Source organism: Armigeres subalbatus, chromosome 3 (genome assembly GCF_024139115.2).
Source record: "Armigeres subalbatus isolate Guangzhou_Male chromosome 3, GZ_Asu_2, whole genome shotgun sequence".
In the NCBI taxonomy this organism is placed as follows: domain Eukaryota; kingdom Metazoa; phylum Arthropoda; class Insecta; order Diptera; family Culicidae; genus Armigeres; species Armigeres subalbatus.
In genome coordinates this window covers 83,407,457-83,434,948 of record NC_085141.1, presented here as the reverse complement: position 1 = coordinate 83,434,948, position 27,492 = coordinate 83,407,457, and the positions used below count along the sequence as shown (strand labels likewise).

Below are 27,492 nucleotides of genomic sequence, written 5' to 3'. Positions count from 1 at the left end.
GTTATATAAATAGATGGCGTTGGTCACACGTATTGGTTAAGGGTAATATTGAAGAGCAATCACTTAAAATGTGTTAACTATTTAGAAACCCAGATGACTAGAATCCTTACGCTACGTTTTGACAGGGCAAGTGAATTGAACAACTCAGTTGAATTCAATGGACGTGCCAAAAGTTGAACATGTCAAAACAAACTAAAGTCAAATTTGAACGGAAATCTTTAGACGTTCAATTCATGTTCAATAAATTCGAGCAAGTTGTTCAGTTCACTTGCCCTGTCTAAACGCAGCATTAAGAACTCGATTTTGCCGAACTGGTTCTTTAGGTCCTAAAATTCTACCTAAAAAAGCTTGAAGAACTCTCTGAAAAATGTAAGGTCTGCGGAGTCTGTAAGGTCTGCGGATTCTTTAACAATTTGTCGATATACGGTGTGCTGTCCACGAAGGAGTTATCATCACTGCATAGCTCATATTGGGGCAGAGGGAAATACAGGACTTGCGATATTCTGCTCCTCATGAACATACAAGTACCCAGTCGGAGGGATTGCATCGTCTATTAACCACTGATCTATTGCGAGCAGTGGATCGTCGGATTTGCAACCAAGCGTGATTTTCCATGGTGTCTCAATTTCTGTAATGTACTCAAGCACAAGCAGTGTTGTAAAATGTCATTGGCATTCATTTGTCTAATTTTTCGAAACCTTTTTCAAAAACACAATATCAAATTATAAGGTTTAACGAACTTATAGCGCTTAAAGTGTCCTATAACTTTGTCTAACAGGACATTGCTGATAAAATAATCTGACACGTGGGAGGCAAAATGTTATTTAAAAAGCGACATTTTGAAAAGATTCTACTCATTTCTCAAGCCTAACCTTTATATTTAGAGCAATGTACCTTTGGTTAAAAAAATAAGTGTAACAGGCTTCTAAAAAAAGTTTTAGACAAATTAGGGCACGAGCAAATGAAGAAACGATGAGTTTTGGACTGCTAAATGGCAGAAACGTTTTTTACCGAAAAAATATCTAATCAAGCAATGATGGTAATTGGACTCTCCAGTCAAACATTTGTATTCGCTCAATCGATTCTTCAATTCATTCAAGATCAACCTTCCTAAGAATTCATATTTTTTATGCCTCTAACTATTGAGGCATTCCACGGGGGCATGTCAGTCGATCCTGAGCGACCATTTCGAAAATATTTGAAACTCTGCACAGTTTTTCAATTTCATCTAAATCGCCATTTTTCGATATCAAATCTTCATATTGAGTCACGACTAACTTTTCAAAAGGGTGTATGTGAAAATGGTTCAAAAATATTTAAAAAGCTGCACAGCAAAAACGGAATGTTCGATTGTTATGATTTTTTCAGCAAAGTTAGACAACTAAATGGTGATTCTTAAGAAAATGTGCACAGTAAAAAAAAAAATTTTTTTGCCTTTAAAAATATCATTTTTGTCACAAAAACTCAAATATCTCAAAACCCTATCTTTTTTCGAACGTAATTTTTTAGGGAAAACGGTCCATTATATTAGCTATCTACCATAAAAATTTGGTGATGGTAAACTAATAAACAAAAAAGTTATGACATTTCAAACATTTCACAATTTTCACATTTAGTAAAAAAAAATTTTTTTCTGTGTAAGTTATTTCGAGAATTGCAGTTTGATGCAGATTTTATTGTTAAGGGACGTAATTTAAACAAGTTGTTTTCATGATATTTTGATTTAATTATTCATAGCATCTATAAGAAACTTAGACACGATCCAGTGTTGTGATCAAAAGTATTGATAGTGTCATAATTTTCATTGCACGTGACTGGCGAAAAATTCTTTTAATAGTGTTGAAACCTGTTGATAATAACGTTGATAGAAACATATCAGAAATGTTATTTTTAAGACAAAAGCTGCAAAATCAAAGATTTATATACACGTGTACGTCTATAGTTTACCTGCAAAAAATATACCTCTTAGAGAATAGACTTTTTGATCGGGAGGAAACGGGTATCTTCAACAACAACAAATCCATGATAGGTACATACCATGACAATGCTCACGAAAAAGCAAAAACATTCCTACTACTACGGTTCTTACATCTCTTATAGTAATTGTTTTCTTCAGTCAAACAAATGACACCAAACTAGTCAGTAAAACTTAAAAATGATTTTGTTTATTGAAATATTACGAACAACATGAGTAGCCGCTTTCTCAACTGTTGTAGGCCGTTTGATGGAAAAAGTGTTCAAAAGAGTTACGAAATCTCACCGAAAGCACCATAGATAAACTGAAAGCGACTGGTTATGCTCCAATGTCCACATTGAATACAAATTTACGCATTTGCACGTCCTGCCGTCTAAACGTTGACAAAAGAGCAATCTGTATATCATCGGTTGAGCAGAGCGCAGGAAGTTCGAAAACGACAGCAACTGAGGAATTGCCAGATGTATCGACAACAACTGAGGAATTACCAGAAGTATTAAGTGCTGAGAGCCTTGCCACCGTACCATCAGCGAAATCTGTTTCAACAAATCAATCGGAAGATGAGTGTATCCAAAAGGTCAACATCGAACGCTTTAACGAGGGCATAGCTGGGATAAAAGTGACTCTGATTAAATGGAGTAAGATGGACTACGTTTATTACCCGGAGAAAAATACCGTGAAATAAACGAAGCTGTACGAAGAAACCTCTTCAAATTAGGACCTGATGATGTGGAAAATACAGACTACGATGAGGTAATTATAAATATGAAGGAAAGGTTGTCGAATGCAGCCACGACAAGGAAAGAAAAATTATTGATTTTGTCGATGCTGCCAAGTTCGTGGTCTATTCAGGATGCCATTGATGAGTTCAAACCAATAGAAATACAGTAAAAGAGGCAAAACAATTGAAGAATAACTGTCTTTCAACCAAAAATACTAGGTCTAGTACTGCATTAACAGATGAGACAAAAGAAATAGTAGTTCAATATTTTGAAGATGATGAAGTAAGTCGAGCTATGCCTGGTCAAAAAGATTATGTATCAGTAAAAAGATGGAAAGCGTCAAGCAATCCAAAAACGATTAATGATGACGACTTTGAAAGAAGCGTACACACGCTTCAAGGAAATTCACGATAATATTAAAATAGGTTTTCCTCATTTGCAAGCCTTCGGCCAAGGCAATGTAAGCTTCTTTCCAATTCAGGAACACATAATGTGTGTGTGCACAACCCATGAGAATATTAATCTTATTTTACATAGTTTGAAAAGAATCAATTTAACAAAGGATATTAAAATGTTAACTGGTAGTCTTTTGTGTGAAAATACAACATCAAATTGCTATCTACGATCTTGTTCGGATTGTCCAGATTCTTCATCATTGGAAAATACTTTATTCGCTGAGTTTGAAGAAAAATATATTGATCAGTTATCATTTGAGCAATGGGTGACCACGGATAGGTGTGACATAGAAAATATTGTAAAACCTGTAGATGAGTTTGTGTCATATTTTTGCTTGAAATTAGAAAGTTTAATCCCTCACGATTTCATTAAAACAGAACAATCCAGCTTTTTAAAAAATACGAAAAATACATTACAAAATGGTGAATTTTTAGTCATTTGTGATTTTTCTGAAAATTACAGCTTTGTATTGCAAGATGAAGTGCAGTCCCATCACTGGAACGTACAACAAGCTACAATTCATCCATTCGTTATTTATTTTAATGGAAGTACGCAAATTGAACACTTAAGTTTTATTATAATTTCCGAAGATTTAAGACACGATTCAGTATCCGTAAACTTGTTCATTGAAAAATGATTAACTTTTTACGCGTTGATAAGCATAAAGAAGTCAAAAATATATTTCATGTCTGATGGAGCAGCGTCGCAGTACAAAAATCGTAAGAATTTTTCGAGCCTATGTCAATTTAAATCAATGTACGGAATTGATGCAGAATGGCATTTTTGCTACATCACATGGCAAAGGTCCTTGTGATGCTATTGGAGGAACAATAAAGCGCATGGCCACAAGAGCAAGTTTAGCCAAAGAACGTGAGCATCCAATTAAAACTGCGAAAGAACTTTTTGATTGGGCAAATCGTAGAAAAGAAAAGATTTAACCAAATTATCATTTTGTTTTACTACTACTGAAGAGTACGAAATAAAGGCTTCAGAGCTCAGCGAGCAATTTAATAACGCGAAAACGATCCAAGGAACCCAAAATTTCACTGTTTCATTCCATTGTCGGAAAATAAAATTAAAGCAAAACTATACTCAAACTGTGCTGATAATAATTCAAAAGTGTTCGATATTTTAAAAAATTTGAATAAAAATAAACAAAAATAAGTATTATTAAACTGTTTTCATGATATCATAACCCATACCAAAATTCAAACCCAAAACTCTTAGAGTTTCTATAACAACATTGTGTAACTGCCACATTTAATTTAATACTTAGGATAATATTAATTCATTTTTATTTATTTATACATATAATATACATAATATCGATGAATACATAAATATGGAATATCATACAAACAACTTGTTTAACTCACGCAAGGCCCTTAACAATAAAATCAGCATCAAACTGCGATTCTTGAAAAAAAAAATACACGGAAATTTTTTTTGTTTACTATATGTGAAAATTGTGAAATGTTTGAAATGTCATAACTTTTTTGTTTATTAGTTTACCATCACCAAATTTTTATGGTAGATAGCTAATATAATGGACCGTTTTAAAAAATTACGTTCGAAAAAAGATAGGGTCTTGAGATATTTGAGTTTTGTGACAAAAATGATATTTTTAAAGGCAAAAAATTTTTTTTACTGTGCACATTTTCTTAAGAATCACCATTTAGTTGTCTAACTTTGCTGAAAAAATCATAACAATCGAACATTCCGTTTTTGCTGTGCAGCTTTTTAAATATTTTTGAACCATTTTCACATACACCCTTTTGAAAAGTTAGTCGTGACTCAATATGAAGATTTGATATCGAAAAATGACGATTTAGATGAAATTGAAAAACTGTGCAAAGTTTCAACTCAATAGAAAATCATGAATTAAAAATTTTCTTAAATTTTGATGCTGTTGCTTGGAATCGCTCTATTGTTAAAATTCAAAACAAGAAATCGAAAAAGAGCTGTTGACAAACTTGGCTTAACATACGCGTTTTTGAGCCAACATCAGGCGAAGCCTTCTGGCCGGCAACACTTTTTCAGTTTTTGTTTCGATTTTTAAAAAATATGGGTTCTTCGGGAAAGTTATCCTCAAACGAATGAAAGAATTGACTGAGACTATTGAAGATCCACAAAGTACGTCACGCAAAAATTCAACATCTCGAAGCCGACCACAACCTGCAATTCGCACGGACCATCACAACTTGAACTGGCTAGCTTTTCAACGACTGGTGGATACCAATGTTGTGGAAAATTTGCAACTCAACAACACTGATGACATCAACACTGCACTAGAAGTAATAAGAACAGCGTTCAATCTAGTTGACGAGAGATGCGTCAATCGTTTGACACTCAAGGGTTGAATATTGACTCCCATACCAAACACCTCATCCAAGCTCGAAACAGCTGTCGTAGACAGTTTTAACGGAGTATGGATCAGCTTCGAAACAAAAATTTTGATCGGGTTCTACAAGGCCTCGATAGCAATTCCAAACCCTTCTGGAAAGTCTGTAAAGTTCTTTAAAACAAGCAAAAACCTATCCCTCCCTTGAAGCTAGTTACATAAGTGCTCGTAACTCCATCAGACAAAGCTGCAGCTATTGGAAATCATCTGGTTTCCTCACATAATCTTGGAAGCACAATACTAAGTCTCCACGAACAAGAAGTCTTGCAGTGCATACAAGATGTTGACCAGTAGCTGGAAAGCAGCAAAGATCATCTCCATTCTCATACCTGGCAAAGATCCCACCTCGCCGTCAAGCTATAGACCAATCAGTCTACTCTCGTCTCTAAGCAAACTATTTGAGAGGCTCATACTTGACAGGATACGAGGCAAAAACCCTGTGCGTTCGGTGGAAATTTAAGCATTGAATCATAGAATATTTGTAGAAATTCCTCCAGATTTTTTTTTTTTCGAATATTTTCAACGTGTTTTTGGCGTACATTCGTGTAAATACCTTCCGGGTTATCCGAAAATAACGTTAGAAAATCCTCACGATATAGCTGCAGGTTCTTCCGGAATTCAATTTTTTTTATACAATGAGTGCGAGATTTCTCTTGTTTCGGACAGCAGAACGATGGCGCGATCGGCCGAAATATTGTGTTCTGCTTTGCGCGGCCGGTAATAAAAATCAGTTCAGTGCGAGATTTCTCTTGTTTCGGACAGCAGAACGATCGCGCGATCGGCCGAAATATTGTGTTCTGCATTGCGCGAAACACACGTCTTCCGTGGGAAGACAGTAACGTGACTTTTTCATAAACATCTAACCGTGGGACCCCGTGATGCTAAGTCGACACCACGACCGTGGGACTGTCATCATTTAGCTAGGGACAAATAGGTTTCTTTATTATTAGAATCGATATAATAAATTAGTTTAGTTCTAACCATCATATAATTCGTTTCGGCTTTATTATTTTTTGAAGAGACCCTAGGTCTTCCGTTAACTGGCGCCCGAATAGGGACCCGTAGTCTCGAGTGGGAAGAGTATAAGTTCAAGTGTCGGTGAAAAATCTTCAAAAAGTGTTTGCTGCAAAAGTCTTCATAAAAAAGTAGTGATCAGTGAAAATCTTTAAGTGAGTTTATTCCAATTAGCTCCGCCAACAGTTCAAAGAGCCGTACTGTGATCTGAAAATAGTCAACGGTAGAAAGAGCCGTGCTGCAAATCAAGTGATCAGTGAATAGTGAAAATCTTTAAGTGAGTTAATTACAAATAACTCCGCCAACGGTCCAAAGAGCCGTACTGTGAATTGATCAAATTCTGGTTCAAAGAGCCAGCATCGACACCAGCAAAGCGAAACGTGAGACACAGAGGATTCACCTCAATCGGCATTAGGGTCCTTAGTAGCTTCTGGCAAAAAGGATCACCCCAAAGTGCCTGCTCCCGTTTCCCCCACCGAAGACGAAGGTCCACGAACTGGAACCAGCAGCGATGCACCTGCTAAATTTAATGTTCTGAAGACTCACGTCAACCCAAGTAAATTAAACGGTTTATTAACAGATGAAAATATAATGAGAAAAATTCAAGAAGTATATAAAAAACATTTCGGTCGGGAAAATCTGTTAAAAATTCGTTTTACTCAAGGTTTGCTGATCGACGTCCCGGATGACCATACACAATGGGATATTATAAAAACAGAGCATTACCGAGCTCATCGTGGCCTAGAGGAAAATAAAATTCAAATTTTAAGGAAATTTTATTTTCCACAATTGAGCAAAAAACTTCGCGAATTTCTTAATAATTGCCAATTATGCCAAGAAAACAAATATGATAGAAAACCTATTCGCTTTCCTCTTTAGAAAACACCCATTACAAATGCACCTTTCCAAATTGTCCACATCGATATAATGTTTATCGAAAAATTGATATTTCGCACATACGTCGATAAATTTTCTAAATATGCACAAGTTCATCCTGTGGAATCAAGAGCCGTTATAGATCTTGTACCTGCTATTAAAGGAGTACTGTCAAAATTCAAATTACCAGAAATCGTTGTAATGGACAACGAAAAATCTTTCCTGTCTGGCGAACTGGTGAACTTTTTCAACCAAAATAAAATTACTCCTTACTCCCAAGCTCTAAATCCTCAACCATAATCGAGACAGTATACAAAAATTTGAAAAGGAAACAAGAAAAAGACTTGGAACATCATAATAGAAAACTTCATCCATGTGACATTCCCTCAGACAAGGCTATATTTGAAAAAAAACGAGACGAAGATTGAAGACAGTACCCCGATACAAAAAAGTTAGAATCAAAAACGTTAACAAAAGTACTATAATAACATCAGACAACAGACGAGTACACAAAAATGACTTAAAAATTCGATAGGGCTAACTCGTATTTGTTTTTATTCAGGATACTTCTGGTACTGTACGTCGTTGGACTCAGCAATATGCAGACGATATCAGTACAAAAGACGGACAACCAACCATTATTTATCTATCATCAAGGATATGGAAGAATGCAAATCGACTATTACTATTACATACACCATTTTAATTTAAGCTCATTTCAATTACAAATACAAATTCTTAAATCAGAGTTTAAATCAGTTTAGTTCTAACCATCATATAATTCGTTTCGGCTTTATTATTTTTTGAAGAGACCCTAGGTCTTCCGTTAACTCGCGCCCGGTAGTTAGTTTGTACTACTTTTCGCGCCCGATTCATGGCTAGGTAAAATCACTGTGTATAAAGAATGCCACGGTCATATCGCTTATCAGAATGAATCCAGATCCAACGATGTCTACCAATTAACTGATAATCCTTCCTGTGGTTTTGTGGAGACGCAGAGGTAAACACGGTCTTCAAATAGCAAAAACCACCTACTAATATTCCTTCCTTCTTCCTAACTGACTACAAGGACGTGGCCGGCGCCGTTATTGATCATTTGAATTTTAGAGTCACTGAAACATGCACATTGAGAATGCTTGAACAATCCCAGTCAATCATTCAGTTGATTCTTTGTGCAATTTCACTGATTCTGGTCAATCACGGAGTAGCAACCATAGATATGTGTAGTCAGTCAAAGCTAAAAAGCTAAGCTAAGCTAATTTTTTTTTTTTTTTAAACGAGTTCCTCTCGAATTTTTGCGGAAATTCTTATTAAAATGAGGCATCTGCATGAATTCAAGGAACATTTTTGTGTTTTCAATTGTTGTATAGGCCCAGATTGTTTGAAGATGCGGTTCTGCAAAACGCGAGCGCGGTTTTGACTGATTTGTGAAACATTGGTATTGTAAGATAGAACTTTATTATCTACTTTTTGAAACTAAATATAAACATAAACTTATAGATCTCGCGCTTAGTTTCATAGGGACGTAACTGTATTGATCGATTTCTCTATTTTGGTAATAACTCGACTTTATATTTTGGTAATAACTCGATTGTTAAAAAACTATAATTTATTGTGATTATTGATTCTAGTGCAAGATACAATCATCCTTTGTCACACCAAACCATTAAATCATCGACAAACTAGCGGAATTCGGTACAATAATAAAAATAAAACATCTACGAAGAGAAATCGATCAATACAGTTACGCCCTTATGAAACTAAGCGCGAGAGATGTATATTTTTGTGTAGGACAGAATTAAGTAAATAAGGGAAATAAGTCCAATCAGAAACTAATATTCTGGAACAATAAAATCCAGAACGGAAGCCAACAACAAAAACGGTTGCACGGGGTGCAACAGTCAGCCGGGGACTGGAGAAGCAAAGTGCATTCTACAGCTATCCTCGTCTTCTTTGTTGCCATCACCAAACGAATCAGGTCACGATAGCGTGATTTAGTCCATTTAGCGCAATGTTGGGTCGCCTGAATTCTCTTTTGAGCAATAATGCCGACACCGCCGTCGACGTCGCCGCCATTCGTTCTCACAGTTCTCACATCAAGCAACATTACACCAAGTAGGTGCGGGAATAAAAAAAAACACAAAGCGAACTTAAATCGATATCGCGACGACCCAATCTACCCGCACCGCACGATATCAGCCAGAAGCTCCAACATACCAATTCGTGATGATGCATATCATGTCAGCACTGTCGCGGTTTCGATTTACCATGTTTTAGAAACAAAGCACATTTTTTAGGTAGCTGTATAAGTGTTAATTCTCAGAAAGCGGGTAATGAACTTTTTGTACAAAAATCACGTAAGTGAAAATCGCTAATCCAATTGAGCGAAGTTTCTGTACATCAACACCATTTGGTTAATTCCTTAGAATAGTACCTACTTCGAGTAGCCCAGGATAATCCGATTTGTTTGTCCGGCTTTCCAGCTATAATATGCCAACTTCTACATTTCGGCACCAACATTTCAAATGGGTGAAACTACTGTAAATAAGAGCTTCTCACGTCGCTGGTAGGCTAATTTGAGCCCACCCACGCAATCCAACACCACTGATGGAAGCGGCGATTCCTTTCATTTTATTGAATGGCGCTGTATAGCGCAGGTAGACACAAATTAGCCCACCAGCAACGTGGGAAGCTCCTGTTTACAAAAGCGAAGCAATTTCGCTCTTTTGAAATATTGGTGCCGATTTTATATGTTTCGGAAGTATGATAATATGAGAAAAGGCAACATACTTAATACGTTAACACTAAGAGTTATGCCATATTTTTCTTTTTAAAACAATTCTTAAAACATCTGACATCGAGAACTTCTATTGCATTACAAATTGTATTGTACAGAATCAAACCTGCAGCAACAAAAATTCAACAGACTTGTTTTAAATTATATAATTCGGAACATATTAAAAAATAAAGATAATGTTACGCTCAAAATAAGCTACACACTACACTATTATTTCATTATCTTTCGTGTATGTAACGAGGTATATTTTTCAGTAAAACATTGTTGTGACAAATCAAATTTGCTCTTCCAATATGACTGATATGGGGTAATATATTAAATAAAATTAACACTATTTTTTTTATTTACTTACTTTAAAAATAGATGCTTGTCCGATCCAGTACTCCACTTATACACCTACTGGGTCTTTTTCTCAACAGGATGTTGCTCTCCGATTTGCAGCGGCAGCAACAACAAACGCCTTCCGAAATACGTCGTCTCCGGTTCCAGCTGCTCAATTCCCACAAAGCACAGGTTGGAATATTAACGAACTTGAACACAAACACACACAAACCAGTGCCAAATCTTTCACCTGAAACTACGTGGGTACTTTCTCTCTTAACCGTATTTTGTCAGGTATTACCCTCGATATGACCAGAACAGAACCCGATGCAATCAACAACTTTTTACCCGACTAGTTTCGCAATTTCACTTCCGGGATCTGGTCTCGAAACCTTCGCCAAACTTTTGATGTGTGCGGATCACTTCTCCATCGTCGACGAATCACTTCACTATGCAGCACAGATACCTACACATGCACATTCAGGAGGGCCACCGCGACCACAATTTTGCTTGCACTTCACCCACCCGCAAAAATATATCGCTCACTGAGAGAATTCAAACGTCTGTGACTGAATCTTTACTACAGGAGCCTTTATTATCGTTTTAGTTTTCAAGTTATTTGGTTCATAAACTTTCATCCACTGCTTTACCTACAATAATCAATCATAGGTTTGTTAATTGATATTGCAGAATAACAATTTAGGTGCCACGAAATCCGCACTTTCTCTCCTGTGTTGATCTTATAATACATTACATACTAAGAGCCATAGGGTGTTACAGAAATAACTAAGTAGAAAGGAGATGAGTAAAATAACTAAATAAAGAGCATTTATGGAACAGGTCAATTCGACGAAAAAAAAACTATAAGAGGAAGTGACGCAAAACAATCTAGTCAAATCGCAATATGCTCTGTTTAAAACGACTCTAATGAATTTACTGAATTGTTTGAATAGCATTGCTTTTACAATGATGCAAATGTTTGTATACCTTGGGACAAGTTTTGAAAAGTTGAATATTAATTTCGCACATTTTTAACAGCTGGTATACATTTTACTTATTTTAGGCTTTTACAAGATTAATGCATATTGCCAGATCTGACACAAGATAGTGTATATCTTGATAAAAAAAAAACATTTTTATTTTATTATTAGAAAATCAACATTTTAAATTGTAGAGTTCGCGATCGTGACTTTTCCAACAGTGTATCGGGACACCCTAATAAGCTCAACACAGCTGTCAAAAATTGAAGTTATTTTAGTTATTGCTCTGTTTGGCGTTCAGTACAGCTTATTCATTAAATCCCGGTACCAAATTATATAATTATCGTTCACACTCACTCTAAATACACAAAACGATAGGGATTTATTGAGGTGTTTTTTTCTGAATCACTATAAATACCTTGATTGAAATATCAATATCAATTCGCCCACTTTTGTCACAGCTCCGTAACTGAGACTCCGTAATACCCTCTCATGATGTACAATCCAGATTTTTGGAGCTCTCGTCTTTTTATAGCTTACATAAAATGAGCATTATGTATTTTCATTTTTCACTACTTGACACCGATTTCCCCACAGGAATAATTTCGATAAAGCGTCGCGACGGCTGTCGATTGTTGTCCATTTTCCAAAACACAATGACTGACGTGATGATGATGCCCTCACCGAAGTGAGCTGTTTTGTGCGATGGCGATAGTGACCCCACGCACTGGTCTATTCGTCCGAAGACTTCCCGCAATGTTTTCTACATTTACCACAACGATACACAATTTTCATTCACATTAGACACCCGAAAACACATGAAAATTTCATATTCGAAACGCCCCGGACGATCCACGGTGAAAATGGTCGCGTTTTATTTTTTTTTTCTTTTTGCTACAACTCCGCTACCGTCGACATCTTTCTCGCTAGACGATTGAACAACGATTGTGTTGGATTGTGATGCGAGCCAGAGGGGCGAAACTTTTTTGAATGGCATTTTCGCTCTTCGCCTGTTCTTGGTTTGTATGCGGAGTTTTCACGAACACATGCGCATCTTCTCTCACGTGTTTGCTGTTTACAGTAGGTGATGATTTTTATCATTTTTTTTAACTGGATTTATGTTTTCTTGACATAACTTTCGATGCCATTTTTGAAAATACAACGAAAAGTGCAACGCAAAATTTGTTCAATGTTTCAGTTCACAAAAATAGTAAAAAAATACATGACTTACCTATATCGAACAAAAGTCTGGGTCACCCTTGGGGTTGACAGCGTCAACAGATTCAGTACTGGTGCTTACGGATCGCGTTATAAGCCTATGTGCCTTACATTCAGACTACGATACCCGAGACGATACCTCGACACCAGCTCGTAGGTATTTGACAAGGTACTCTATCCTTGATGTGGAAGATCACTAATCTTATTATCATTTCATTTTGCCTCACCGTAGGAAATGGTTCAGCGCCACTGCTTTGGTTCATCAGAGTTATAGCGAAAATCGGTCAACGGACGCATGTAGCATGTAAGTAGATCATACTTCACATCCGACCCTACAGCAAGAATAGTTAAGTCATTCTCGGTGTTCGTGGGCGATACTTGTATAGATATGTATACTAGGGTGGTTCAAAAAATCGATTTTCCTCCACAGTGCTCATCTGATTCTTTACCATGTTCTGAGTGTCCTCTGAAAATTTGAGCTCATTTGGATTAAAACTGATTTAGCACAAGCCGTTTCAAGTTTGCATGCAAATTAGTATGGGAAATTTATTTTTTCATTATACTGTTAATGACGTTTCCCCATTAAGCGCAGGTTAAAAGAAAACCTACATAGCTAAAAGGGATACTCAACAGCTTTCACCCAACGAAAACCGCATGTTGATTAATCGTCCCAATAATTAGTAATCGATTTTAAGACAGGTTGCGAATCTTTAGTCATGATCGTTAAACTTCTTTGAGGGCATCACTGAAATGAGCAATGCAACATAGTAACCTGAATTTGTGTGTGCTATCTTTCGCGCCACGAGCAGCAATGTTGCCTGTTGATGAGTTATGCAATCAGCTCCAGAAAACCACGGTATAGATTAAATTCGATTACTAATTATTGGAACGATTAATTGAGATGCGGGTTTCACTGAGTGAAAGCTGTTGAGTATTCCTTTTAGCTATGTAGGTTTTCTTCTAACATGCGCTTGATGGGGAAGCTTCATTAACAGTATAATGAAAAAATAAGTTTTCCCATACTAATTTGCATGCAAACTTGAAACGGCTTGTGCTAAATCAGTTTTAATCCAAATGAGCTCAAATTTTCAGAGGACACTCTGAACATGGTAAAGAATCAGATGAGCACTGTGGAGCAAAATCGATTTTTGAACCACCCTAATGTATACGATACGATATACTGTACGATACCACTTGAACGCATTCTCGGGTTCAGGAGGCACTGCATTATCTCGATGAACACTGTTACCGCATTGGCGTGTCCGAACTCCTCGTGGTAATTCTGTATCATCTTTTGCGATAACGCACAGTTGCTCGAGTTTTTCACCAAAGAGTAATTTTGGATCGCTCAATTCATTTTATGGTGAGTACTTTCATCTGATACATGCTATGCTACTCAAGAAGTCCCGGAAGCTCAGGATCTATAACAGTAACAGCGTCCTCATTCTAACATTGAATAAGTCAATTTCCAGCTTTGGCGCAGCTAAGCGCATTTCACCATGCTAACCACCAGGAAGTAGACAAAAAATAGATTTTGATACATGATACCAGAAGACTTCATTCAAGTACCATATCTGCTATAGCGGCGGTGACAAAGCAGAACGAGGAGTTGGCTTCATAGTGACCTCATATGCCCAATCTATGAGAAAGGGCACAGACTAGAGTGTGCCAGGATTGCCAGTTACAGAGGGATTACCCTTCTGAACTCGGCGTACAAAATCCTGTCGCGTATCCTGTTTAATAGACTGAGACCGTCTGAGGAGTCCTTCGTCGGCGAATACCAGGCAGGTTTTCGTGAGGGTTTGAGGGCGTTATTACACGGACAGACATTCATTTATGAATCGAAAATTTTGCTTGTATTTTTAAATGTAGTATTATTTTTGAGTTTACCTTGAATATTATTGTTTCAACAAGAATTATTATGCTGATTTCATCAAGAGAATATTATTGTTCCCAGATATAGTTGAATTGAGCTTTTCAAAAAAGCTAAAAAAATAATTACGATGAAAACATTCGATAATAGCCTATTGTTTTATGTAAACAAACGCACTTCAATTAAACAGGCTGGATTTTGGCGATATCTTATGTGCAGTCATCGTAATAGGGTAAAGGATGTATTTTGGACCACCCTTACGGCGGTTCTTATTTTGGACCACCGAGAGTAATTTGCTCTCAATGGTCCAAAATAAGAGCCGTCGAACTGGTGGTCCAAAATACCTCCCTTACCCTAAATAGAGTAAAACACAAGATTATTTTCAAATTGTAATTTCATTGCGTAAACATAATCACTGGCAAAACTAATCTTATTTTTAAATATTTTATGGGACATTTTAGTAAGTTTTACTTAAAATTAGTTGTGGATAAAAACAAAGTTGTGGAGAAGTTGAACCATGTTTTCTTATGGAAATTTTATAATCCAGGAAAAGGACACGACTTTACCGGTGAGAACGTTTATATTTCCGATGTATGAGGTATACGTTCCTGCAGTTTCTGACATAGCTTCTAAAGGTATTTATAAATTTTAATTCTAGATGCCAAAAACTGCTTAATAAACAAAATAAAATTCACCATCCGAAGGAACGAGATAACATACATATATGTGAAAATGGTTTTCTATGTTCCGTTCTCTCTAGCACTCTGTTTTTCCCCATAAACAATTGTTTCAACAAAATTTACTTTACAACAAAAAAATATATATTTAATATTAGTTTTGTTTCAGATTTCATCAGCAACCTCTGGATCGCGGTTGATGTTTATTTACGGAGCTGGAGCTGCATAAATTAAATATGTTTACCCTTATACTAATAGAAAAAAATGTATCTGAGAGCTATTTGATTTTTTTTGCTGCCGTCGCAAGCATAATTGTCCTATTTATGTTGATATGGACTTCATATCATATCAATATGAGATAGTTATGCTTGTGGCCTTTATTCAAAACAAAATTTCTTCGTGATGAGAAATTTCAATAAAAATTATTATTGAAATCAAAATTTTATCACTATTTATTTAAAAAATAATTATTATTTTGTATCGGGTAACGGGATGTAATGTTAGGCCTGGATGCAACGTTGGCTCATCATGAAAATTTATCAATAATTCAACAATAATACATCGTTTTGTAGAGAAATATATATCAATGCTTTTTTGAAAAAGTGTATCAAGCAGACTTTATTTATAATACGCAAGATTCATGCACTTCTTCAATTGATTATTATTTATTTGTTCAGACTAAGGCCGAAGTGGCCTGTGCGGTATATAAGAGTCTTCTCCATTCGGCTCGGTCCATGGCTACACGTCGCCAACCACGCAGTCTACGGAGGGTCCGCAAGTCATCTTCCACCTGATCGATCCACCTTGCCCGCTGCGCACCTCGCCTTCTTGTGCCCGTCGGATCGTTGTCGAGAACCATTTTCACCGGGTTACTGTCCGACATTCTGGCTACGTGCCCGGCCCACCGCAGTCGTCCGATTTTCGCGGTGTGAACGATGGATGGTTCTCCCAACAGCTGATGCAACTCGTGGTTCATTCGCCTCCTCCACGTACCGTCCGCCATCTGCACCCCACCAAACTCCAAGTGCGCGTTGGTCCTCCACGAGCATCGTCTAGGTCTCGTGTCCGTAGAGGACTACCGGTCTAATGAGCGTTTTGTAGATTGTCAGTTTGGCGTTCAGCAATGTGATTGCGCGGTAGTTGCTACAATCTAGCTTATCGCCCTTTTTGTAGATGGGACACACGACACCTTCCATCCACTCCTGCGGCAAAACTTCCTCCTCCCAAATCTTGGTAATGATCCAGTGCAGCGCTCTAGCCAGTGCTTCACCATCGTGTTTAAATAGCTCTCCTGGTAGTTGGTCAACCCCAGGGGCTTTGTTGTTCTTCAGCCGGCCAATCTCCTCCTGGATTTCCTGGAGATCCGGAGCCGGTAAAATTATGTCCTGCGTGCGTTCTCCCAGGTCCATCACCACACCGCCATCTTCGTCTGCCACATCGCCATTCAGGTGTTCTTCGTAGTGCTGCCGCCACCTTTGGATCACCTCACGCTCGTTCGTAAGGTTCCCGTTTATGTCCTTGCACATATCAGGCTGTGGCACGTGGCCCTTACGTGAACGGTTTAACTTCTCATAGAACTTTCGTGTGTTATTAGCGCGGTACAGTTGCTCCGTCTCTTCACGGTCTCGATCTTCCTGCTGGCGCTTTTTCCTCCAGAAAATCGAGTTTAACTTCTCATAGAACTTTCGTGTGTTATTAGCGCGGTACAGTTGCTCCGTCTCTTCACGGTCTCGATCTTCCTGCTGGCGCTTTTTCCTCCGGAAAATCGAGTTTTGTCTGTTCCGCGCCTGTTTATATCGTGCCTCGTTCGCCCTCGTGCGGTGTTGCAGCAAACTCGCCCAAGCTGCATTCTTCTCTTCCACTAACTGCTCACATTCGCCGTCATACCAGTCGTTTCTCTGATCCGAGGGCACCGTGCTAAGTGCAGCGGTTGCGGTGCTACCGATGGCGGATCGAATATCTCTCCAGCCAGCCTAGCTGCTCTTCCGTTGGAAGTGCCACTTCCAGCTGCTGCGCGTATTCTTGGGCTAGTCTACCGTCTTGTAGCCGCCGTTCTTCAATTGATAAAGGCAATAAATCTGTGTGAAAAATTACTTTGACTCGGTTTGTTAACAGCCACCTAAGTAGGCAGGCAGTGCAAGAGATTTTTCTTTTGCCCAATTAAGTAGTTTTTGGAATGGACTTACCTATTTTTGCAGATTGGATAAACGGATAACAATCACACTATTTTAGCATTCATGTTAAATTTCATTAGTATAGTGACACAATTAACCAAAACTTTTTTGAACAATATTAGAACACTCGTTGCCAAAATTCGGCTGACGATTTTCACTTGAAGTAGCACATTATAATTGCCTACCTTACGGCTTATACAAACGATTTACAGTGAATAATGCACCAACATTTCATGGGCCGAAAAAGCATTCAACACCAGAGCCGGGATGAGGAATATTGGCCGAATATAAAGTCCATTTCGCACAAAACTTTTGATGGATTAAATAATAGATTTTGAACGATTATTGTTGTTTTTGAATACTTAGCGTAATAACCAAAAATAAGAAAGCCGTTTGGTGGTATAATTTCGGTAAGATCTTCAATATATGATTATTTAAATCGGTAAATGCCGATAGAAGCGTTTCAATATTGGAAAGCTTTTGAAGCTTTTAAAAAAAAATGTTGGATTGTGAAATAATAATGGCAGGCATATGTGTAACGACGCTGTAGCCAACCAGGCATCCAGGTAGGTACCAGATCGATCCGAATCTTTCCCAAAAAAAGTTAAGTCAAATTTCAGTTTTCCATACATATTTGTAAGGAAGATACTTTACAGCATCACCTTCAACAAGTCACCAAAAATTCAATGTACAAGCTTAAATCATCAAATTTCGGACTTCGCTCTGTGTTAAATTAAAAACTTTTGCAAAAAACGAAAAAATTGGCTTTGTCCAGGTTTCCGCCACTGTACGACGCGATTATCGGGTGCTGTTCATCGAAGAAACTCTCCGCGCAGTTTGCCAGCCTTCCACCTATGCGCGGTATACTCGCATACCTCCGTCGTCTAGTGCCGGTGAACGTCTTAAACTGGTGGTTAGTGTACTCATTTCGTCTGGAAAGCTGTCCAATTGCGCCTGCCATCACACGATTTTCTCCACCTGCTGGAGGTCTTCTCTTTGAAGTGGTGCTTTCACGACTTCGTAGTTCGATGTCATCGTCTTCCTCAACTGTTGCTGCTTTGATGTAGTCTTGTAGACGGACCTTGACTCCACTTCGTCAGCACATCTGCGATGTTCAACTTGCTAGGAATCAATCGCCAGTCTGACACCTTCGTCAGCTCTTGAATCTCACCGACTCGAAATACAACAAATTGCTAATTGCGGTGGTCATCCGAATTGAGCCTTCACGCGAGAATCCGTTCAGAAAACTATGCGGGCTATCTGATACGAGTACATGCTCAGAATTGTCTGTTTCCACGTCCCCAGAAGGGCACCCATCAGCTCCAAACGGGAAATCAACATACGCTTTATCGGGGCCACTTTCGCCCGGACCATCATCTGGCTTCAGCGTATCTCGCTCACAATTACAGCTTGCAAATAGGCTACGTAGTTAAATCCGTATTTGATGGTATCAGTAAAGATATTGTAACGGCCATTCGGTCCGTTACAGTCGTGTAAATATTTATAACAAAGCAATTTGAATTCATGTAATTATAGAAAGTAGTTTAATTAATATTTTCCTGTAAATAGTATAAAGCTATGAAATAATTCCATTCCAGTACACCGCGTTTCAAAAGCTCTTTTATTCTCTCACGCTCGCAGAACGCGCAGAACGTTCTAGATCAACGTGCCTACCATGTGGCGAGCGCGTGTGATTACGTCACGGGTCGGGTAGTGACCATCCACCTGGGGAAAATCCCAACAAAGCCTCTTTGATAATTTTCGGGAAAGATCGGCAGGCAAAGTAGGCTGCGATCCGAATGGATTAATTGCTTCCTGCACTTCGATCGTTAGGAGGGGGAAATGCGATCTAGGGACTTCGTGAGGTCAAAACCGAAGGCTAAGAATTAGGACAATCTTACATTTAATCTGAGGATTCTTGACTGTGACTCGTTCACTTTGATCTGGATTGTGGAAGAGGCAGGAGTTGTCCGATTTAGTTTCGCGTCGTGAGGTGATATTACAGGTAGACAAGTGACATGGTAGCCTCTTTGAATTTACTAATTCGAGTTAAACCTCTCTCCTAGTTATAGCAAAGACAGTCGTTCACTAGTTCCTAGTTTAGCTAAAAACTGTGCTGGTTGAGGAAAGTGTGCGAGTGTGGAGCGACAATCAGGTAAATCACGTGCTTTTTAATGTGCTTTGAATGTGCTTGTAACAGCGTGGCGAACACGTTTAATCTTCAGAATCGTGGCCGGTGTGCTGAAAGCCCGTCACCTCACCCGTTTACCAGTGACCACTCCTGACCCCACTCTGCAGCTTCGAAGTTTCCCGGCGGTCCACTTTGCCGGAAGGGGCCGCGATCGACATTTTCGCGCCCAGGCAGGGCGAAGGCAGCAAGTAATGTCGTTTTCGTTTATTCCGAACGGTGTACACCGGCGGTGCAACATTTGCCACCGCAAATACGAACGGTTTGGGTGCAACTTTTTGACTGCCAACACATGTTTTCGATGGTGTTGGTGATGTTGTCAATCAAATCTATCAAATATCATATAGCGTGTAAATATTATTGAGATTTATGTAAGGATATAATATTTGAAAGGATATTATATGTTTATGTAATATTTTTGTTTTGTTTTTAATGTTTTTTAAAATATCTACATCATAATATTGCACACAATATTACACAAATTTTGTAATTTAATTTTGCAAATTGAAAACGTATAAAGTAGTTTCTTATGCGTTTTGTTTATTGTTTGTAACATATTTAAATGTAGAAAAATCTTCAAAAAAAAACAAAGGGCCCTTGTAGAATTTGATAAATTGTGAATGTTAGAAATTCATGAAATCTAGCCGTTTATATTTATTTGTAAACTATTAAAAACGAAGATCGATTCAAATACCCCCATCGGGGGTGACGATGAGTTAAGAATGAGTCATCGCTGTTACTGGCAGCCGAGAGGTCGATAACAAAATCGTTGGAAAACGACTCTTATGGTTAATTAGCTTTCTTGCTACTAAAAACATTTTAAGTTGTAGACAGTGACCTATTTTCAACCCCATTTGATTCTTTGTCAGCCCCAATGACGGTTTCAAAATGATCAATAGATTTTGAGTTTTACCAGAAAATAATGCAATACGAGTTTATGGACTTCAACATAAATTTTCACATCTCTACGTGATTGATTTAAAAAAAATCTTTAATAATTTCATATGAATTGAACATATTATACAATTCATTTATATTCATAGTATAAAAAATCGTTTTAAAATAAAGACAAAAACACTATTTATATCATTGCTATGAAAAAGTAATGATAAAAGCTAAATCAGAAGATAACCAGATATGGTGCTTAAAACTGATTGACGTTAAAACCAAGAACCGCATATGTGTAAATTTAAATTATTTCTCGATTTAAAAATAGTTATGTAAATCGACTACTAATTTGAGATCAGTTCTCGAATTTCACAGTCAAACCCTGTTACATCATGTCAATATTCGTTTGAAAAAAGTTAAAATATAATGTTGAGGAAAATGAACAAGTTCTATCTGACTATTCGATTTACTACATTATGAAAAGAAAATATATAAATATAAATAATGAATAGTTTTATAACTATATAAATTTGTTAGATTAAATTAAATATAGAAAGATTTCTCTCTCTCTTTTGTTGATTTTGATATATTTATTTAATTGTAATTGAAAAATCACTAATAATTAGAATAATTCATTAATATTATAACAAATTGTACATTTATAGAAACTTCTTTGGATAAAGATTCTTTGCAGCTTTTGATTCTACTTCAAGAACATTGATACACATTATTAAATATAATATCAATGAGGAATAGATATCAACAGATAATAAAATAAAAACAAAGCCACCCGAAGAAACTAATAAGAAACGCAGTAGGAAACTTATGACAGCTCCGCATCGCATAAGTATTGGTACCACGCGGTGCCTACCCGCTACACTCGCTTCGGGTAGGGTGTAGATTTTTCTGCACCGGTGGCAAAAAGGTGCAAGAACGGAACTGCACCGTTTTTAAAAACGAACGATTCCAGTGCAAGTTTGCCTAAACCGGTGCAAGCGGTGCGAATAAACGAAAACGACATAAGTCAGCAACAGCAACCGTTTTCCCGCTGTCGGTGACGACCGAGAGCGCAGCAGCAGTAAAGTCCACATATTGTTGGCGAGGCGCCGTCGGCGCATGAAGTAATTCCGTAGCGCAGTAGAAGGAAGAGCGCGCACCGCGACCGCGGTGTAAGAGACCTGCATCGTTAAGATGAGCCGTGGGTAAGCGTCACCCTCTCCGTCAAGTAAGCACATGGCAAGCGTCGCCATCTCCGTCCGTGGAGCACGTGCGTAGGCGTCGTCCGCTCATCCGGCCGCCCGCGCCACCGCACCTTCTCATCGTCCGGTGATCAGAGTAGTCATCGTCCAGATCGACCGCATCGGGGCCAGCGTCCCCGTCGTGGAGCACAACGGCAACAATAATACGAATGGTCCGTAAGTAAACGCATGCATGCAAATTGGAATCGCCCAAGCGCGCTTGGTGAAGAATATCTTTTTGGATTTGCCGGCTCCCAGTTTCTATTGGTGATGCACGGCCCGTGAGAGGCTACTTTTTGATTAGCCGATCCGACAGAAAGTGAATGCCCACACCGCACAAAAGCACGTGATAGGAGGTTATTAGATTGCGATAGAACCGAAGCGAACAGAAGTGAACAGAAGAAGTGAAGATAGAGAGAGAGAGAGAGTTTTTGAATGGATAGTATGTAGGCCTACGATAGAATAAAGAGCAATGAATTAAACTGCGAATATGTAGGGTTACTGCTCCTGGACGTCATCTCATAGCTCCGATATTGGTCCTACAAAAAACAAAGCAATGAAAAGGTATTTGATTTGTTTATTATTTTTGTGATTTTTTTCAGCAGTGAGCACGCATGTTAGCAAAAAGAAGCGACGAAATTGATGCCGTATTTCTTTGTTTCGCGATGAGATGAATATATGTTCAGTGAGATTGAAATCGGAACAGTTCCCCTATATTGTTTGATGAGTTTGAATAAATAGCAATAGGGTACCACAGACAATCCGACTTGTTTAGTTCGCAGGAACGAGAAGAGGTAATGTAGAGGAGGTTTCCATGTCACCCGGTTTCGTTATTTTGTAGCATTTTCTTTTTGATTGTTTTACTGGGGAGGTTGGCCCTGAATCCAACCGACGGACACTCTCCATTTTTTCAGATTTCGGTCGGGGTGAGCAGTTTATAGCCAACCGATGATGAAAACAACTGTAAGCGGATATTCTGCTTTCGACTAGGTTGTCTTTGTTCTTAATAACGATCGATCGTGTTCTGAATGGGAAGTAATTTTCTTTGGAATCCCTATAGCCTGTCGATCTTCGCGCTTTCCTTCCATTATTGGAAAATAATAACCCTTTCCCCTGAAAGGTCTTAGGCCGGGCAACCCTAAAACAGGTGGATGGTCTCCATTAGGAGTGGCGCTTAAACCATCCGCTAATCCTTTCGGAAGGCGCGGCCGGATCGTACGGTTATAATATGGATTTCCAGCGAAACGACTTCGGCAGACTTGACACCTCCAAAATTTAACTTTACTTTACTTTACTTTACTTAAGTACTACTTTACTTTACTGCTGCCATACCGCCTAGATTACTTCGTCCCACCAGGTATGCTGGATAATGATTGGAACGTTGAAACGCCAGATATGTTGGATAATGATTTTGTCGTGGATGGTAAACTGAGACAGCAACCCAAGCGGATCGAAAAACCCTATCTCATAGCTTGCAACGAGTTGTTTTGTGGGCCGCTATCCGCCGCATTGTTGAGAATGGGAACTTGTCCACTTTTTGCTTCCAAATCTCTCCTAAGACTCTCTCCTTTAACGGCTTACCCCCCCCCCCCTCAGGCTCTATAGAAACATTGGCGAGTTGGACTCCCAGTTCCGGACCTCTCCTGCCTTCCGGTGAGCCTTCCAGCCAGTGTCGACGTAGTGGCGGTGGATGATCGCTGCCGATGCTTGCATATATTGTACAGCAAACTCTTTCGCGTTTCTGTTTTCCACAAACTGCACAAACGACTATGACGTAGATGCTTGAGGTGATTTTTTAGTTGATGGAACATCTTCTTCAAGTCGCCACGGAAGAAAATCCGTCATCCGTGATAACCGGAGAGATCTTTTGGCCAATGGAAGGAGCATATCCAGTCCTGACAGCAGCTGAGACTTAAGACTTACTCTTCTCAGCGTCGAGATGACCCTGAGACGGATGAGACGGATCCTGTTGGACTTCTTCGGGTTCTGGGTGATGGTGAGATGCAGATACCAGGCTTGATCGAAAGATGTACCTGCCAGTTCTTCGGCAGTAGCGACATGACGAACCCTTTCTGCTGATTTTCTGGCACCGTATTTTTGTCGAGTTTGTTCTCCAGAGGCTCCATACTTTGCAGTGGGAAGTTGTCCGGGATCCGTTGATCGTCTGTCTGTCCACAGCAGCCCACTTTCGAAGCGAGCACCGACTCGTCTCGTTCCATGCTCCAGTAGTAGTAGTATTCCCCGAGCACGTTTCCCTTCGATCGTTTCCTACGGTATCGCCACCTCTGATTCTTCTAATGCATAAAGTGTTTTCAGCAGCTCATGTAGCCAAAATAGTTGCCTCCTGCAACCGTGGTAGATTGTCTCGGCCCATACACCGTCTAACAGAGCTTGGTTCGAACAGCAATCGGTTCCATCGGATTGCGCACCTTCGTATCCATTGAAACGAGTGGATATTATTCACGCCAATGACCGGCTGTCGTACGGCTCATACGTCCCTCGCTGTATAACTCGAGTATCCTGATGCGGCAGCATCCAACTGTGTGGTGGATGGTATGTAGCATCATCTTGCCGCTCGATTCTTGTGCCCGACACCCACAGATTCATCCTCCGCTTATCCTCTACCCTCGAGATATTACTGGTTCATCAATGGTCAGCCGCCATTGTACTCCGACCGCACCCAGGCGATCTGCGAGCTTTTTCTTCACTTGCGTGATGGAAGCACTTTTATCCAGGAACGCTAAAACAGTAACAAACTTTCCACCGCAGAACAGTTGTTCCGTAATAATGCGAAACAAAGCCTCGCAGTTCGTCCGGATTAGCGCACTCATCATATCCACATTTTCGACTGAGTGCATACCAGATGGTACTGAGGCACTCGGTATACCGCAGATTGCTCAATTCCGCGCAGTGTCGCATCCGATGGCTCGTTTCGCTACAGTAGTTTCACGGTCTCAGCAATGTCTCGTGTGTAGTTAAATCCGAACTGTTGGCTTCACTGGGTTGATAAGGCTACCCCTTTCATTTGACTTTGACCCTGGGAAACTTTATTAGCGTAAAAAAATCGTTCTGAATGATGCAACAGATTCAACATACGTCTACGTTGGCTTTGTAAGCATCGGTCACAATGTCCATCAGGAATTCCGTCAGAGCCCGCAGCGCCGTCTCCCCTCGACCCTTTCGATAGTGGACCCACTCGCGCTTTGCTCAATCCGGCAGCTTAGCAACCACCAATTTGTTCAACAGCGTATTTACGAGGTGCTGTCACAGATCAGCGGATTCCAGATGGCCGCAGAGTTCCACTGTATTACTGAAAGGGAGGTTGTTCGGCTTAGGGAGGTCTTTTTTTTTACAAGGGAGAATGCATTTACACACTAACCCAGCACACGTGCATTGTAGTTGCCACACGGAAGTGTACTGGAGTGTCGGACTCGACCGTACCGGTAATACCGACTAAACTCCCTTGGGCTCCGCCATCGTTTCCCCCAGGAACTACCTCCCAGTACTACTTCTGTGCCCACCCTTCTCATGCCATGTGGGTCTGACTTGTATACCCACCTCTCTCATACCGTGTGAGTCTGACTTGTATGCTCACCCAAACACTTGATTCACGCTCATGCACTCCATGCTTGCACTCACGCTAACGCTCCTATGAGTCTGACTTGTGTGCTCACCTCTATCATGTCGTGTGGGTCTAACTTGTGTGCCCATCCTTCTCATGCCATGTGGGTCTGACTTGTATGCCCACCTTTATCATACCATGCGACAAGGATGTTATCGATCATTTGGTAATCTGCATTTGATCATTTAGTAGTTTGTCAATAACTAATTCCAGAGGCTAAATTTCAAAATGTGTTGTATGGTGGTCTTCTAATGCAAAGGTTTATCTACAACTATGCCTAATAGTTCGTTGTTTGAATTTCACTAATAACGGAGCTATATCGCTAGTAGCAGTAACTTAGACTAAATGATTGCATATTTTGTTATCATTTAGTATGAGTATAGCAACTAGCACCGTAACTCATTTAATAGTGGAATTCGAACATCAACCTGTTAAGAAAAGTTGTAGAAAACTTTCGCCCTAAATACAATACATTTTGAAATTAGACTTCTGGAATGAGTTATTGACAAACTACTAAATGATCGAACGCAGATTACTAAATGATCGATAACATCCTTGCCATGTGAGTCTGCTCACCTCTTTCATTCAGTTCGCGCTGACACATACTACTCTAGTCATTCGACCTAACACTCGCTCTGGCATCCCTTGTGGGACATTTCGCTTAGGTTCCCACTTCTGACATACCATGTGAGTCTGACTCACCTCACTCAACTCAAACATACCGTGTGAGACTGATTTGTATGCTCATTCCTTTCGTACCGTGTGAGACTGACTTGGATGCTCACCCACACTCCTCTGCCACGCCGCGGGGTATCGCAGTAGAGCGATTCCAAGCAACAGCATCAAAATTTAAGAAAATTTTTAATTCATGATTTTCTATTGAGTTGAAACTTTGCACAGTTTTTCAATTTCATCTAAATCGTTTCGATATCAAATCTTCATATTGAGTCACGACTAACTTTTCAAAAGGGTGTATGTGAAAATGGTTCAAAAATATTTAAAAAGCTGCACAGCAAAAACGGAATGTTCGATTGTTATGATTTTTTCAGCAAAGTTAGACAACTAAATGGTGATTCTTAAGAAAATGTGCACAGTAAAAAAAATTTTTTTTTTGCCTTTAAAAATATCATTTTTGTCACAAAAACTCAAATATCTCAAAACCCTATCTTTTTTCGAACGTAATTTAATTTAATTTTTTAGGGAAAACGGTCCATTATATTAGCTATCTACCATAAAAATTTGGTGATGGTAAACTAATAAACAAAAAAGTTATGACATTTCAAACATTTCACAATTTTCACATATAGTAAACAAAAAAAAAATTTCCGTGTATTTTTTTTTCAAGAATCGCAGTTTGATGCTGATTTTATTGTTAAGGGCCTTGCGTGAGTTAAACAAGTTGTTTGTATGATATTCCATATTTATGTATTCATCGATATTATGTATATTATATGTATAAATAAATAAAAATGAATTAATATTATCCTAAGTATTAAATTAAATGTGGCAGTTACACAATGTTGTTATAGAAACTCTAAGAGTTTTGGGTTTGAATTTTGGTATGGGTTATGATATCATGAAAACAGTTTAATAATACTTATTTTTTGTTTATTTTTATTCAAATTTTTTAAAATATCGAACACTTTTGAATTATTATCAGCACAGTTTGAGTATAGTTTTGCTTTAATTTTATTTTCCGACAATGGAATGAAACAGTGAAATTTTTGGGTTCCTTGGATCGTTTTCGCGTTATTAAATTGCTCGCTGAGCTCTGAAGCCTTTATTTCGTACTCTTCAGTAGTAGTAAAACAAAATGATAATTTGGTTAAATCTTTTTCTTTTCTACGATTTGCCCAATCAAAAGTTCTTTCGCAGTTTTAATTGGATGCTCACGTTCTTTGGCTAAACTTGCTCTTGTGGCCATGCGCTTTATTGTTCCTCCAATAGCATCACAAGGACCTTTGCCATGTGATGTAGCAAAAAATGCCATTCTGCATCAATTCCGTACATTGATTTAAATTGACATAGGCTCGAAAAATTCTTACGATTTACTGCGACGCTGCTCCATCAGA

At 38.8% G+C, this 27,492-nt stretch overlaps 1 protein-coding gene and 2 long non-coding RNA genes across 7 annotated transcripts in view; 2 read left to right on the top strand and 1 right to left on the bottom strand.

Moving 5' to 3' along the window:
* LOC134219305 (SNF-related serine/threonine-protein kinase) overlaps nt 1-12,500 on the bottom strand; it is a 133,455-nt gene extending 120,955 nt beyond the window's left edge. Inside the window, exons 1-3 of one of the 5 annotated variants that reach the window (XM_062698029.1) lie at nt 12,316-12,500; nt 11,961-12,077; nt 10,595-11,212 (exon numbers count right to left, since the gene is read on the bottom strand). The gene's annotated coding sequence lies outside the window, so the exon portion shown is untranslated. Of the gene's footprint in view, nt 1-10,594; nt 11,213-11,899; nt 11,923-11,960 lie in introns of those variants that run through there. The other 4 variants (XM_062698026.1, XM_062698028.1, XM_062698030.1 and 1 more) reach the window with 4 other exon arrangements.
* Nucleotides 12,501-12,794: 294 nt separating this feature from the next.
* LOC134219311 (uncharacterized) lies at nt 12,795-15,727 on the top strand. The gene is made up of 3 exons (XR_009981536.1): nt 12,795-12,917; nt 12,993-13,064; nt 15,469-15,727. It is a non-coding gene; the product is annotated as an uncharacterized LOC134219311 (long non-coding RNA).
* A 3,224-nt stretch (nt 15,728-18,951) lies between these two features.
* Nucleotides 18,952-19,853, top strand: LOC134225480 (uncharacterized). Its single transcript, XR_009983254.1, has 3 exons — nt 18,952-19,489; nt 19,551-19,639; nt 19,710-19,853. It is a non-coding gene; the product is annotated as an uncharacterized LOC134225480 (long non-coding RNA).
* Nucleotides 19,854-27,492: the final 7,639 nt, after the last annotated feature.